We start from the raw sequence: 17,677 nt of genomic DNA, 5'->3' as shown, positions 1-17,677 counted from the left end.
ATTTTGAAAGCAGTTGCTGGATGCCTTGAATTCATCCTACAACCTTATCCACCCTTCTCCAATCACATCTCCCAACCCCACACCCTTGGTAGCCAGCATCCATCTTAAATGGAAGCTCTTTTCCAACATTTGTGGCCTAAATAAGCTATACATAATAAGGACCATCACAAACTTTTTTCAAGATCCTCTAGTTTATTCAATGGTATGTTACACAGAAGTCCACAAGATGAGTCACAATAGTGGCCTAGAGGGGTTTAATTAATCAGAGATGCCCAAGGCATCATCACACTGGCAAAGAAATCAATTTTCCAAATTCAGGAAAACTACAGAAATAGCATCCAACCTTGGCCCTCAGCTGTGTCCTAATTTACAAAGGTCACTTCCCCTACTGCCTAGTGACCCCAAAATTCCACCTGGCCACTTTTTTGGGCTTTGCACAGATCAGCGTTTGCTCTGGGGAGTCATCCTTCTCTGGCCTTTTTTTCCCCCAGACACCCACACATGCATTCCCCCACAAGCCCCCCCACCACACACACACCATGCACTCCACCAATTCCCATGGCAATGAAACAAGAGGGAAAAAATAAAAAAGCAGTCCAGAAACTGCAGAAGAGCCCTCTGACTCAGTTCCCCGATTCTTCCCAGATCTACAGCTCTTATATCTCTCCCAGCCCTTAGATTTCTGTAGTTCTGAGAACATTCTATACATTTAATTGACAGATGAAGGGTGATTTGAGTTGAGAATAACTAACCAAATAATTGAGCCCCACAGTGAATAACTAAAAGAGATGCTAATTTTAAAGCAACCATGTGGCCTCCGGAGTAAACAGAAGCCACTTCTGACTTTCAAAATCCAAAAATCACCTTTGCAATAAAATAGTACAGATGTGGGAAAAAAAATTAGCCAGGCATGGTGGCAGGCACCTGTAGTCCCAGCTACTCAGGAGGCTGAGGCAGGAGAATGGCATGAACCCGGGAGGTGGAGCTTGCAGTGAGCCGACATCACGCACGCCACTGCACTCCAGCTTGGGCGACAGAGTGAAGACTCTGTCTCAAAAAAAAAAAAAAAAAAAAAAAGTATAGATTGTGGGAAGCAAAAAAAGAAGAGGGAAAATGAGGGGAAATATAAATATTAAATATTTTTCTCACTTCCTGAATAGCTGTTATTGGGGCTGAATAAATAAATTAAAGTACACCCATAAAATGGAAAATTGTACGGCCTGTAAAGAATGAGAGAGAGCTCTAGGTACTGACAGGGAAAAATGTGTAAGATACATCGTTATGAAAAAAGGATTTCAGAGCCACACTATTGTATTAGTTCACTTAGGTAAAATATTATATGTAGAAAAAGCATGCTTTTACTTATATTAGCATACACGTATAGAAAAAATGTTGAAAGAATATAAACTAAATGACTTCCAGTGGTTATATCTGTGGAATAAGATTATGGAGAAGTCATTTGTTTTTGTAAAGTTTCTTCTTTAAGAGTGAGAATCTACTACATTTATAATCATAAAAAAGATAAGGCAAGTAAAAGTATCTTCCTCTGATCTAGGGGAACTGATAGCATTGAGATTTGGAGGACAACTGTAATGACATCTACAATAGCATGCCCTGGGGCCTTCATCTCCCTGTATAAGCAGATATATCTGGAAACCCAGACATGCCACATTCTAGCCACATCTCTTTTCTTCTATTTTTGAAAAACCCAAAAAACCACAGTGACTTATGTTCATCATTTCTAGTCCAGTACTGGCCAAGTGGGTGGGTGGCAGAGTTCCAGGACCTGATGGATGACAAGACTTTGGATGGCCAAAATGTTAAAGACCTTCTTATCCTTTGTCTTCTCCTTTTGTGGTATTTTTTTCCCCTTTTATGCTGGCAAAACACATGTATAGAGTTGTAATAATGAGTCATCCGTCATCAGTCTGTAACATTGCCAAGGACCAGTCCTCCTGTCTAGTGTGGACTCTGGGCCCTTCTCAAAAGAGAATGGCATCTGAAACATATGAAATATTTTGACTGAGAAGAAACGTGAGGGGGAACACTTGATCTGAGGTTTTTGTTAACCCAATTTCTTGGCAGAACTTCTGATTAAAGAAGGAAAGCCTCCCTCTTCTTTGGACAGCCAAGAAGCTATTTAAATGTTTGAAGAAATTATTTAAATGTGTTTAAAAATATGACAACAAGGAGCCATATTGTATGTTAAAGTCTTTTGTTGTGAACACCTTTTTGGTGGATCTACAAAAAACTCAAGGACCTCCTTTTTCTGAAGTCCACCATATCTACTTTGGGCAGCCATGTTTGTTCCCTTTGGCCATCACACAGCCTCCTGGCCCAGTTTCACAGAGGATGGGCAGCTGACCCACCAGGGACAATCAGATTTTCCTGGGAATTTGTGATGGGAATTCAGATTCAGCAAGTTAGTGTTTGAGGCTAGAGTGAACAAGCACAAAACTCAGGAGCTGTGGCCATATCATGTACAACAACCAGCGAAGTAAGCCAATCTTCAGAAAGGATGAAAACAGAGCAGATGCCCAGAGAGAAGAGATATCACAATAAGATACTATAGGGCCCCAGACCCAAATACACACTGCCTGGCTGTATCTTATTCCAGGGTTCTTTAAGAGCTCCCTCCCCTGCCACGTATCCCTAAGATACATTCCCCATTTTGCTTACACCTGTTTGAGCAGGCTTCTCTTACTAGAAACCAAAAGAATCTCAGCTAAGGCAACACGTGACAAAACTGTGATATCTGAATAAATTCTGTGCCTCAAGATAGATACCTTCAGGGACTAAACACTCAATATCACTGTTCATCAAGCCAGTTTGAAATTTCTCTCTGAGAATGGCTTTCAAAATCAGTATCTGGGCCCATCCCATTATTAATTATTATTATCGTATGATTTAATTACTACATTTATTGGATGTTTACTTTGTCATGCCCAGCCATGAGAACTTTACCTGCACTATCCTATTAATTTCCACAGTCACCGGAGAGGTAGGTTCTATTATTATCCCCATCTTATAGGTGACAAAACTGAGACTCAGTGAGGTAGAGCAATTTGCCAAAGGCCATACAGTAAGTAATAGCAACAGCATTTGGAATCTAGGCCTGTGTGGCTTAGGCTATGAACTCTAAATCTCTATGCTGATCTGTCTTACATCTTTTTTACTGAAAGCTGTCATCATAGGCTTGATCAACTGTAATAGACATGAACCAACATGACACCCTGAAGGATGCATGTGATGTTGAAATCATACCCATGCTCTGTTCTCACTCATAAATGGGAGCTGAACAATGAGAACACATGGACACGGGGAGGGGAACATCACACACTGGGGCCTGTCGGGGGTTGGGGGCAAGGGGAGGGAGAGCATTAGGACAAATACCTAATGTATGTGGGGCTTAAAACCTGGATGACGGGTTGATGGGTGCAACAAACCACCATTGCACATGTATACCTATGAAACAAACCTGCACATTCTGCACATTATCCCAGAGCTTAAAGCATAATAAAAAAATAATAAAAAATCATACCCATGCTGCAGGTTCTGAGATTTATTGCCACTGGTACAAGTCAAAAGAATGTGCCAATGGTGTAGCCACTGTGGGAAACAATATGGCAACCCCTCAAAAAATAAACATAGAATTGTCATGTGATTTATCAGTTCTACTTTTGGTTAAATATACAAAAGAGTTGAAAACAGAGACTTGAACACAGATTTGTATGCCGGCGTTTAAGCAGCATTATTCACAATAATCAAAAGATAGAAGCAACCCAAATGTCCATCAATGGATGAATGGAAAAGCAAAATGTGGTACTTGCATACAATGGAATATGAGCCTTAAAAAGAAATAAAATTCTAACACATGTTACAACATGGATGAACCTTGAGGACCAACTGCCATGTAAAATAAACTAGATACTGAAGGACAAATATTGTATTATTCCGCTTATATGAGGTATCTGGAGTAGTCAAATTCATAGAGACAGAACATAGTATGGTGGTTGCCAGAGGCTGTGGAGAGGGATAAATGGAAAGTTATTACTTAATGGGTACAGGATTTCAGTTTGGGAAATTTTTTAAGTTCTGGAGATAGATGGTGGTAATGGTTGTACAACAATGGGAATGTATTTAATGCTATTGAACTATATATCTAAAAATGGCTAAAATGGTAAATTTTATGTTGTGTCTATTACAATTGAAAAAAGGATGTACCACATGCTTTGGCCAATATTGGAGCTCCAGGATAATAGCTTTGAACAAAATTCATTCAATTCAATTCTAAGGCTATTTACTGAGTGTCTATTGTGTGTAAGGCCCACTAGAGGTTATTCAAAGAAATGAGGAATCAATGAGACCTGTGTAATCCTCAAGGAGCTCAAACTCTAGAGAAATCTCAGAAAGTACACAAACACAAGACAAAGCATGATTAAAGCCATAAATAAGAAACAAATACCCTGGAGGATTGAGAAATCAAGGAAAACATTATTGTATATTTGACAATTGAGATGAGCTTTTGGGTATTGGTAGCATTGCAATAGGAAAAGAGCATGCTAAGCAGACAGAATATGGGTTAAGGCTATGAGCCAATTGGAGGAATAGCAAGTGCAAGATGGGATGAAAATCAGAACAGAAAAGATAACGATTAACATTTATTTGAAATGTATGATCTGCCAGAAACCAGGCATGGTGTTTTACACATATCTCATTTAATCTTCACAGCAGTCTTAGGTAACATTATCGAAGACGCTTCTGGTTGCCTACCCAACAGCTTTTTTCGTCCTCCTCCCTTGCCACCAAGCCCTGATTTAATTTTGGCTATTCCCCGTGGACAGACCTGTCCTGGTAGAAGAGCACCTCCTCAGTTCCAGGAGATGTCTTTATTCATCTAAGTCTGTAACACAAATTCTAATCCTGCTGGCATAGATTGTTTGAGCTAAGGGCAAGTTGAGATTTGACCAAAAAAGAAATTATCACCCTCCCCACTTGGATGTCGGCCAGAGGACTTGTGGAAAGGCTTTATTCCCTGATTAAAAAAACAAAAACTTCACAAAGAGAATGACCCCTCTTTCTGCATCTGTTTAAGAATGTGAAGCCTGCGGCTGGCTATGGTAGCCTTCTTGGGACCATAATCATATGAGTCTAAAGATGAAACTAACTCACTAAAGATGAGAGAAAGGTGAAGGGAAGCCGCTGACTTTAAGCCTCGGAGTTAATCAACCCTGAAACCACTTTCCTCTCTATTTCTTCTTATTTAAGATTATATATATATATATTTACATTTAAGCCACGTTAAGTTGGTCTTCTGTTAATTGCAGGCAAAATTTTACATATGAGTTTCCAAGTAGGTAGGGGATATATTGCCTATAAGTTAATGGTCAATATGTCTGTCTCTGGATTAGAAGAATACTGAGCAGGGTGAGGGTGGGGGCAGGAGTTAAAACAGTAGTTTGGAACCTCAAACCACAGGGTGAAGTGGGTGTGGGGCAAATTGGTGGGTGAAGGGGGACAATTCTCTGGCTATGTGAGCAGCTAAGGAATGCAAAGCATCAGTTGCATTATTTTAGAGTCACACCTCAGTTGTCTACACCCTGGGGGAGGGAAAGTGACGGTGTTTCCGTGGTGACTCAGCCCTTCCCCTCGAAAACCCAAGGAAACATCAAGTGTGTCCTTGTAGGCAACCTTCCCTCTGCCACGGCTGTGTTTATATAGGGCAGTGCTTGGAAGGCCTCGTTCTTCCTTTACGCTTGACTTGTTGCAATGTCTCCCACCTCCTCAACTCTCACGGTGTGGGGGACCAAATGTCATTCCAACCCTCTCCCTCTGCCTCCCACACGTTTCCAGGCCTTTGAAGCAGCCGCCAAGGTGGAGTGACCTCTCTCACCAGTATTTTTACCACCTATTGAGAGGAGACTAAAATTGTCTTATATAAAAATACAGCTCCCCAGGCTGGGGGAGGATAGACAAAGGTTTTAACATGAGGCAGCCAAGGGAGTCAGAAAAACCTCTATTTGCATTCCAGCTCAGACACCATGAGCTGCATGACCTTGGGCAAGTCACCTGACTTTCCTGAAACTCAGTGTTATTGTCTGAGGAATGGGAGTAACATTACGTGTTCTGCTTATGTCAAGGAGTTAATGTGAAGTTTTTTGGGTTTTTTTTTTTTTTGTCTCTTTTTTTTCTTCCTTTTTGTGGAGAACAGGGTCTCACAATCACTCTCGAATACAACTGTTGTGCCATCCAGGGAACTGGACCTTGAGGGGCTAGGATTAAACAGAAATGTTCGTGTGGGTCAGTGGGAAAAAGGCCAGAAACAAGAATTTAGTACACCCAAGTGGGGTGGATCCCTAAAAGGAACCTGGGAAAACAGAGGGGCACATACTCCCTGGGAAAGGAGAGGGTATATCTAATTGGCTGAATTTCTTCTGCAAGGATGGACCACAGGCCTGGGGTGAGCATTATTTCATCCGACTCTTCCATCAACATTGTGAGAAGAGCATTTTCATATCCATTTTATAAATAAGAAAAGTCACACCAAGAAAGCAAAGGTACCAGTTGAAGATTGATTCTGGCCTCCTCACAACTCAGGTTATGAGGTATTTATTTTTTTCTGGAAGGCTTAAAGGTTTCTGAAGCCCTTTTTGGCTCCTTAAGAGGAATGAAAGAGAACATGACCTTGGAAAGTGATCTTTTAGCATTATGGGAATTTTCGTGCCTATGGTGGCAGCCCTATTCTAAGCAGAGGGTTCTAGAGCGTACATAGAAATAGTGCCAAAAGTGACTGAAATGTAGATGTTCTATAAATAGTGATGAATGATGAATAAAATGAACCCACATTACAGTTCAAGCAACTTTCAAACTGCATAGCCTCAGACAAGTTATTAAAAAGATACAAGCTTCATTTCAACTGGAAAATGAGAGCTGACTTATGTCCCCCTTAGGTCTATCTAATGGGGTCTGTGTTATAGCCATAGGGTGAGAACAATCAATTTTGAGAGGTAAGTCAGGACTACAGCTGGAAAATGGAACAATCACTGGATGTGAGTATCAGGAGACCTTGAGTCCTCACTCTTCTCATTTGTAAAATGGAAGATTTTACTAATCCATGGTTTTCATTTTTTGTTGTTGTTCTTAGGCAGCAGCTGAAAGGTGTTGCTACCTGCAATCTGACATAGAGCCCCAAATTATTAGGTAAGTAAGTATGCTGCACAGATGAAAATGCACAGGAATACAGAGCTCTTCCAATGGGACCAAAGCCTTGTTGCCCTTCCATCTCTCCTACCAAGGCCACTTTGCAAGATATGGAAGCCCACGATCTCTGTGCAGTCTCCCAGACTTGACTTTTTTTCCTAAGGAAAGATAGATTTCCTGGGGACTTCCAATGAACCTTTCTGTGTGCTTTCCATACCATTACTCCTTATCCTCACAATAACCCTATGCAACAGGTATTATTATTAACCTTTTTTTACAGAAGAAACTGAGGCACAAAGAGCTTGACTAACAAACCCAAGAATGAAGACTTCTTGCAATGAGTGCCTCCTTCCAGAATGATAAGAGATTTCAGATACTCAGCGATATCTAGTCTCCTAACCCAAAGGGAACTAAAATCAAGCAGAGAATAGTGTCTTGGTTTTGAAGGAAATGCCAGTCACAGGTGAAATGTTGTTTTTCAGAAAAGCTTTTCCATAATAGTCCTTTTTGAGAGCTAAGCCAAGTTGGTTACATGGCCTTGGTGTCTGGGTAGCAAAGAGAGATGTCTAGAAAAATCCATGACATCACAGGCTCGTGACATCAAATGTGTCAGAACTCTGCCATGTGGACTGACACAAAGGATCTATGTGCACGAACAGAGCCACTCTTTAAGCATTTGGGGGGAGAACGACTTTCCTGGTGGCTCTAATGAGTGTGGACGTGTCAGAAGCCTGGACCATACCCTTGTCTTAATGTGCGAACTTGGATAAATGAGTGTCTGTGTGCCTCCGAGAAGTAGTGAGAAAAGAAACAAAGCTGTTACAGCACAAATGAACAGCCCAAGTTTCTGTTAATCCTATGGAATACACAGAGACTTACTTAGAAAGATATGTTCCAAGCATAAGGATTCTGCTCTCGGGAAGTAGCCCAGTGTCTTTCCATTATACTCTGAGGACAGCATTTTTGTGGCAGAAAATATGACTGATTTTTCATTCTGGTGTCGTTTTTTGACCACCTGCCATGTGCCAAGCATTTGTTCAAACCTTCACTTAGTATTCACTGAGGATCTCAGTAGTACTTTCTTAATCAAGAAATGTTTGTTGAATGCTTATCTTATGGCAGATATAGTGAGAGTCTTTCCCTGGTTCCTTCTTTTATCCAATCAAAAACTATTTGTTGAGTTCCCATTGTATGTTCAACTTCTAAATATTCACTCCATAGAGATTTTTTAGGTCTCTACTATGTGCTAGGTATTGCACATTAGGGCTGGAGACACACATGATTCAGACAGTGTTCCCTTTCTCTGACAACTCAAAGCCTATTGTCTTTGCTTTCTATAAGTCCAATTGTCCCATAGCCAATAGCCACCTAAAAGCAAAACTTCAATGGTAATATTAACACCTTGGATCCTTGAGATATCCTCCATGCACAAATGCACATCTGTAAAGATATCAACTTTAAGCAGAAACTAATACAACTGTGATTTTGTCTACATTAGAGACTTAAAGCATATTTGTCTCATGAATGCTTGCCTCCCTATTATAAGGGAACTAAAAAATAAGAAATGAATTGATGTTGCCATAAAAACCAAAACAGAAAGGAATAAGGAGGGATTGGAAAGGCCAGTTGACGTAATTTCCCCATCAATATTCATGGTTAAATTGACCAGATTGCTATAGCATAATTTTAGGAGTTTGCTGTTTGGGGTTTTGTCTGTATGTGCTCAGGGTATACAGTTCCAAGAACAGCTGTGACTCGACTTCAGAAGTATATGTATTTATATATTTCCATCATCATCTTCTCCATCACCATCAAATGTCAGTTCTCTTCCATGAAGGCAGTGGGGCTCATGTGATTTGCTGAGCCCACAATTATTCATCCTTCCTGATGTCCAAGCCAGGTTTTTGACAGCCCACATCCAAAGTCCACGAAGCTGCTGTTTCCAAGGTAGAAAAAGATGGGGCTCATCAAGGTCAGCTAGAGCCAGTATCTCTGAGTTGAAGCCACCAGAATGAAAGAGCATCTACTTCCCCTTTTGAGGGTACCCTTGATGTCAAGACCCACCATTCATCATTTCCAAATGTGGAAACTTGGCATTTGTTTCAGAAAATGCCAAATGTGTTTTCCTTGCATATCTGCTGGCACATCAGTGATCTGTCCTTAGTTAGATCTCTTTGAAAAAAGGAAAGATGCAAGCAGATCTTTCTGTCTCTTTTTTGCTAGATGATTTTGGATAAATTACTTAAATGTCTGTGCCTCAATAAATGTATATAAACAATAGAAGCAATGATACTGAACAGAATTATTATGAAAATTAAATACAGCATCTGGCATAGTAGGTAACAATACAATTACAAATACTATTATTAATACTATTTATTGGGTGCTTATAATGTGACATTTGGCAATAAATGTTAGTTCTTTCTTATCTGAACTATGTTACCTTTCTAAAATGTAACTTTCTTATCTGTACAACAAGCCTAATAATATTTTACGTGTTTGTTTTAATGCAGTGGTTCTCAACCTTGAGCATGCATCAGAATTTCCTGGAGAGCGTCTTAAAACATCAATTGGTGGGTCCCACTCCTAATGTTTTTTATTAAGTATTGATAGGTCTAAGTTAGAAACTGAGAATTTGCATTTCTAACAATTTCACAGTTGTTTCTGATGCTAACAGTCCAGGGTCACACTCTGAGAACCCCTACTCTAAGGATTAAATGTATTAAGCATATTTAACACACATTTATTTAGTGCCTACTGTGTACTAGGAACTGTTTTCAGTATGAAAGAAAAAGCAGTGAACAAAACAAAGCCCCTGCCTTCATGAAGCTTTCATTCTAGTGGTGGCGATAGACAATAAATAAACCCATAAATAAACAATAACATTTCAGATTATGCTAAGTTATTTGAAGAAAATAAAGCAGGTTAGGGAATAGTGAGTGACTGAGTTGCACTGAGAAATATTATTTCGGATTCGGCAGTAGTTGGGGAAGGCATCTCTGAGGAGGTCATATCTGATCAAAAACGATAAAAAGAGAAGACATCTGATTTCGGGGAAGTGTACTCCAAGAGGAAAGAACAACAAGTGCAAACATCCCAAGGAAAAAAAAAAACATAATTGGACTTACACTGTTCAAAGAACATTCCAGCTACAGAGCAGAACAGGAATGGAAGCAGGTGATAAGTTAGGTGACTGCTGAGATCTTGCAGGTGAGGGATGATGGAGGTGTGACCTGAGGTAGTGGCAGAGAAGGTGCTGAGAAGTGATCAGATTCACATTGTACTTTAAAAGTCAAGCTGACAGGACTTGCTGTTGGGTTGGAGGTAAGGCGAGGGGAAGAGAAAAATCAAGAATGGGTCCTGAGATTTTTGGCCTGACTTAATAAACTATGATAATCTCTAAGAAAGTATTTGGCACATAAGGGTTCAATACTCATCTATGTATGTTGGAATCAGAAAGTTTTCAGTTTAGAAATTCCAATGATGCCCTAAATGGTCACACAACCCATGCCCTGCACAACTCTAGGGGGCACTATTATATAGACTGTGATATGAATGGGGTTGTGTAAAGAGGTTCTTTTGGGAAAGGTTTGACTTTCACAACTCTCTGACTCTGTATCAATATTATCCTTAGATTTTTTTCATCTTTCTTCAGCCAAATATCACTCCAATAAACTGAGTTGAACATTCATCATGAAAGCCACTGTGCCAGAGGCTGAGCATGTGTCATTCATTTGGGAGTATTTTAGAACTCAAAGACTTACATTTGGAGTATGAGCTTATACCAAGAAAGAGAGTCATCATGTCATCAGTGATCAATATTAATGTTGAAGGGTTCTTTCTTGACATTTCCCCAAGATTCCTTGCTCAAGAATATTGGGTCAGTTGCACCCCCTTGATTATGGGGGTAGCATTAGAATGATCGTGATATGTAACCTAGTCAAGTACCACCACCCTGGATGTCCACCCCCTCCTGAGTGGAGCTGGCAAGCTTGACACTGCACCAGCAGAGATAAAGATGCATGCATTCTGTGGGAGCAATCACATCTGGACCCTAAATCTCTCCAAATATCATCAAGAAAGAAATATGACTCATGGAAATTCAGTTGTATTTTTTAAGTTTATTCTTGTTGATTATAGCTTAGGAGATTCAGTTTGTGTTTTTCATGCATCAAAATTATAAAGAGAGCAGAGTTTGTCACCACCAGCTTCCTTAGCCCACGTTGCTCTCTGTGCCTGCTTATTGAATTTACTCTGCATCAGTTCCCCATTCCTCTGCCCCCTGATCTTACCCAGTTGCCCATGCTCCAGATCTGAATTTAGCAACCCCATCAGCAGTTATTCATTGAGAAAGTATTATAGATCATTATAACACATACAGTGTTTCACACAGCACACATGCTGGGTACTGCCCTAGTCTATAATAGCCAATATTTATTGAGTCCTTATTATTTGTCAGGCACTGTGCCAACTGCTTTCAGTAAATTATCTCATTTAATCCTCATGGTAATCCTATAGTTTTAGTTCTATTATTATCTCCATGTACAAATGAGAAACCTGAGAAGAGGTGAAATAATGCCTAAGATTACCCAGGAGGCTTATAGCAGGATGGGATGAAAACCCAAACCTTTCTGACTCATAGTCCATGTTTGTTGTTGTTGTTGTTTGTTTTTGTTTTTTGTTTGTTTGTTTGTTTTTTGAGATGGAGTCTTGCTCTGTCACCCAGGCTGGAGTGCAGTGGCACGATCTCAGCTCACTGCAACCTCCTGCCTCCTGGGTTCAAGCAATTCTTCTGCCTCAGCCTCCCGAGTAGCTGGGACTACAGGCACGCACCACCACACCTGGATAATTTTTTGTATTTTTAGTAGAGGTGGGGTTTCACCGTATTGGCCAGTCTGGTCTTGAACTCCTGACATTGTGATCCACCTGCCTCGGCCTCCCAAAATGTTGGGATTACAGGCATAAGCCTCCGTGCCTGGCCAAGCCCATGGTCTTAAACACTACCATACTGCCTTGCAAGACAGGAGCAAACTAACATTTATGAAGCACCTATCATATACCATGTTCTTTACAAATACCATCTTATTTTATCCTCACAGTACCTCTTCAAGATGGATATCATTACCACATATATGGAAACAAGTATCTCAGAAAGGTTAAGAATCTTACGTGAGATGCACAATGACTTTGCCAGTGACTGAGGCAGGATACAAAACCAAGTTTCCTGGATGCCAATGCCCATGGGCTTTTCATGCACCAAACAGCCAAACTTCATAGCTTCACCAAGGAGCTATGGTTTCTGAAGGGTTCTCTGAAGGTTGGATAGGATTTCAACAGGTGCAGATAGAGGGACTGTCTCTGAATACAAATAACAGCATGAGTAGGCTGGGTGCAGGGGCTCACGCCTATAATGTCAGCATTCTGGGAGGCTGAGGCCAGCACATCACCTGAGGTCAGGAGTTTGAGACCAACCTGGCCAACATGGTGAAACTCCATCTCTACTACAAATAAAAAAATTAGCCAGGCATGGTGGCATGCTTCTGTAATCCCAGCTACTTGGGAGGCTGAGGCACGAGAATCGCTTGAGCCCGGGAGGAGGAGGTTTTAGTGAACCAAGGTGATGCCACTGCACTTCAGCCTGGGTGACAGAGGGAGACTCAGTCTCAAATAAATAAATAAATAAATAAACAAACAACAGCATGTGTAGACAAAGCAGCCAAAATGTGAATCCCTTTGCTAGGATACACATAGGAACAATCAATGGTCTTGTTTCTCAGAAATGCTAAACCAAGGAGAAGACATCCTCACTTTCTATACCTCTATACATCTTGTCTACGCTCACCATTTGAAATCCTTCAATGACTTTTTATAGTACAGTGCTTGCATGATAGGTTTCCTGTCTGCTTCTCTTTCTTCATGGAATTTGTTTACTCACTCTACTCCAGCCCCACTGACTTCCTTCTGATCTTCAAATTTATCTTTTGCCTTGTAGGCCTCTTGCATTTGTTCTTCACTGTGCCAGTAACTTCTTTTTTCCTCATCTTCCCATGACAGGGTTTAGCTCAAACATCATGTCTTCTGAGAGGCCTTCTCTGGCCATATGTCACTATGATATGTCATTATGACTTTCTGCTTAAGTGTTTCTTGAATAAAGAGGTCCATACATTCTCATCCATGTTTGCAATTTAAGAGAAAAAAAATACAGTTATAGGCCTTTTTCCAAAGTTGGCTTATCTGCAGATAGATCAGTTCTGCCCAAGTACTGAAATCAGCATTCAGCTGAATCTTCAGACACTTTCAAAGCAGCTTCTTGACATATGAAGTGTGAAACTGAGAGCAATTTTGGTGAAAAATCAAAAATCAAGTAACAAATCCCATTAGAAGAAAGTGATTTTAAGTATTCAGGCTATAAAATCTTGTTTTGACAGTTTACAAAGACAAAAGAACTGCTGTTCTTTAACCTAAAACGTTGGTCCTGCTGACCTGAAATCATACCCACATCCCAAAGGTTTGGAACAGCCCCCAGTACTCCCATAAGGACAGAATTCATGAATCCCTTTGCTAGGATACAGAAGGGTCTCTTTTCTGTAGGTGGTTCACACTGCAACACACTCTAACATTCTCTGGACCTGAATTCTTTCACTTATTACAAGCCTCTTCCTTATTTTTGGATTACAGGGGATAGGGGGACATTTTCTTGTACAAAAAAAAGCAGAGAGAGAGAGATTACTATTGGCCAAAAGACATCCCCAATTTCTCAAGGCTATATTATTTTTCTGTAAAATGCAATACAGTATCAAGTCTCTTTCATTTGAAAGTGATTGAGACCCAACTAAAAATGACCTCAGCTATATATATATAATTTATTGACTTGTATAATTCAGAGGTGCACAAATATTTTGGCTCCAAAATCCCTTTACACTCTTAAAAATTACTGATGACCTCCCAAAGACCTTTTGCCTATATGGGTTATATTGATCAGTATTTACCAGATTAGAAATTCATACTGATAATCATTTCTAAATATTTACTTATTCACTTAAAAATAGCAACTATACACCCATTATATGCTTATCTAATAGCATATTTTATTTTTAAAGTAGCTATATATTCCAAAGTAAAAATATATCATGCGAAGAATGCCATCATTTTACATTTTTGTAAATCTCTTTAATGTCTAGCTTAATAGAAGACAGCTACATTCTTCTATCTGCTTCTACATTCCATCAACTGCACTGTCACATACAACTTAGCCTGTAAAGCTCCACCATATGCTCCTGAGGGGATGGCAGTGAAAAATATGAATAACATCTTATTATTGTGAAAATAATTTTAACCCTTTAGACACCTAAGAGGCTCTCAGGGATCCCCAGGGTTTCTCGGACAACAATTTTTAGTTACATGCCAGTGTGTATTTTTCAGAGATAGATCTTGGGTTCAGGTATAGCTGAATCCAAGGGCTTAGGAGGTATCATCAAACATCTGTCTATATCTTTTGGCTCTTCTTTGCTCTGAGTTGGCTTTGTTCCCAGGCTAATTCTCTCCCATCAGCAGCAAACATGGCCATTCATAGCCCCAGGCTTTTATCTGAGTAAATTAGTAAACCCGTGGTAAATACTACCTCTTTTCTGGGAGTGCCAACCAAAGTCCTAAGTCTGACTCTCCTTGGACCACTTGAGTCATGTCCTTATCCTCCAAGCACAATGTCACAATAGGGAATAAGACATGCTAAGCAACCATGTCTAGATTGCGTGCTCAACCTCGAGCTAAGGAAATGGGTTCAGTACCCTTTGAACCACATGCACAAAGACAGATGGCTTTCCAAAAAAAAAAAAGAGTTGTCATTATAAAAAGGGAGATGAGCTGGAAGTGGTGGCTCACACCTGTAATTACAGCACTTTGGGAAGCCAAGGTGGGAGGATTGCTTGAGCCCAGGAGTTCAAGACCAGCCTGGGAAGGTGAGACCCTGTCTCTACAAATAAAAAATTGAAAAATTAGCCAGATGTATTGGCATGCACTTGTAGTCCTAGCTACTGGGAGGCTGATATCTGGGGATTCCTTGAGCCCAGGAGTTCAAGGAGGCTGCAGTAAAGGGGTTGTGAATCTGTCACTGCACTGTAGCTTGGGCAACAGCCTGGACAACAGAGGGAGAGTCTCAGAAAAATAATTTTAAAAAGGAGATGAAAATAAGTGGTCAATTGCACTATTTGTTTCTAAGATGATAAGCTACTATAATGAGAAGAAAGGTGTGCATATTTTCCCTCTTCCCATTTCTCATTCATTCAGCCTATATTGAGTACTTGCTCTATGCAAGTCCCTGTGCTAGGCACTAATGATAATAAAAAACTAATGACATAGCTGATGCTCATGGAGCATTTCCTATGTGCTAGGTACTTTTTTAGGAGCTCTGCAGGTATTAACTCACTTAATCCTCACAACAACTTCTGAGGAGATACTATTTTAATCCCTAGGGACAGAGTAATGAATAAGGCAGTGCCTATCTCTGGAGCAGCTGACAGAATTTGGGGCAAGTTATTGATTTCCAAAACAGGGAGAGAAGTCTTACTAGAGTGATAAGAACAAAAAGGCTGAGGGTGCCTGGAGAAAGAAGAAACTAACTCTGAAAGAGTTTGGGAAGGCTTCATGGTAGAATAAAAAGAATATGCAATAATATTGGGGCTTGAAGATAGGTTCTGGAAATGGAGAATTTAGTGTCACTGAAGGGAAATCAAACCAAACTCTTATTTATTTATTTATTTATTTATTTATTTATTTATTTATTTGATAGGGTCTAGCTCCATCGCCCAGGATAGAGTGCAGTGGTGTGATCATGGTTCACTGTAGCCTCTACCTCCTAGGCTTAAGCTATCTTCCTGCCTCAGCTCCCCCTGTAGCTAGGACTACAGGCACATGCCACCTTGCCTGGCTAATTTTTAAATATTTTGTAGAGATGGAGTCTCACCTTCTTGCCCAGGCTGGTCTCAAACTCCTGGGCTCAAGCAATCATCCCACCTCTGCCTAACAAAGTGCTGGGATTACAGGTATGAGCCACCATGCCCAGCAGCTTTTTTGTCTTAACCAGGAACCATGCCGAACATTTGGCATACATTATCTCAGTTAATTTCCCCCATTTCATATTATTAGCCTTTACAGCAGAAGAGTGAAAATTCAAACAGCAGAGCTAATAAGAAAGTGAGCCAAAATTGAATCCAGGTCTGTCTGAAAAGAGGGGTATATATGAAGAGTATGGGCATCCAAGATGGGAGGAAAGATTGTAAAGAGGCTGAGGAAACGTTGTTCCCTTTACATGACTATTGGAGAAAGATGGAGCTTCTATATATACAGCCACAGGATTTGCCAAACCAGAGAGATACAGTTATTTATAGTTATATAGCTTGACAAAGGGTTTTTGAAAAGTTTGTGAATTTACTTATACCTTTACAAGTTCTAAAAATGAATTTCCATTTAGGGACGCATTTAACACAATGCCAATGTAGAAAATATAAAATTACATGAAATTCTAACTCTACTGGAAAATCTGGGATCGGCCTAGAGCAAACACATTGATATGCTAGCTTCCTCTGAATTAAGCCTGGGAAATGTGATTGACTGGGACTCTATGCTTACAAAAAGATTCTTTCCCCCTTATTCAATTCAGTAAAGACATAGACATGGGTAGCACATGGGCGCAGTGATTAACAAGAGTGGTTGCCTCCAGAAATTAAACTCAGAAGTAGTAAAGAAAGAGAATATCTTAAAATTTTTTAACTAAATCCACCTTGAAAACATCACACCTCTCTACTCTTTTGTCTATAATGATTTGCAAAGAACATATGCTTAATTCTAATCGCAATATGGATCCAACATAAAAAGCCAAGATATCTTTCTAATGTATCGACCCAATAATAAAGATACTTAATAGATGGCTAAGAAGTAACCATGAATGGCTAAAATAAAGCATCCTTGAGAAAGAATGGTCCAGAGGACAGAGGAATAAGACCCCAAGAGGTGGACTGTTGATTAAATAGTAGGCTAAATTTGGACTTTATCCTAAAAGCAATGGCAAGTCACTGAGCAATTTTAAGAAACATGATATGAGTTTTGACCATAGAGATCAAGGGTACCATGAGAGTACATGGTTAAAATTTCTAAATCAAGTGAGGAAATCAGGGAAGGCCTCACAGAGCAAGTGACATTGAGGAACCAAAGGAAGAGAAGAGCTAATGGATGAAGAAGAGGATGATAGTGTCCTAGGCAGAGAAAATGTAAGAATTGCACATTCAAGGAACTGAACAAAGTTCAAAAATGGCTGAAGCATGACTGAGGAGATGAGGGAGAGGGATGCGATGAGAGAAGTAAGCAGTGCACAGATCGTACTTCCTGCTGCCTTGGAAGTAGTTTTCAGAGTTTAGACAAAACAAAAAACAAACAGAAAAAACCTTATGTTTAAAAGAAAGATGATCTAGCTACAACATGG

This window comes from Pan paniscus, chromosome 9 (assembly GCF_029289425.2).
Source record: "Pan paniscus chromosome 9, NHGRI_mPanPan1-v2.0_pri, whole genome shotgun sequence".
NCBI lineage: Eukaryota > Metazoa > Chordata > Mammalia > Primates > Hominidae > Pan > Pan paniscus.
The sequence above is the reverse complement of the archived record's forward strand: the minus strand, read 5'-3'. Positions refer to the sequence as shown.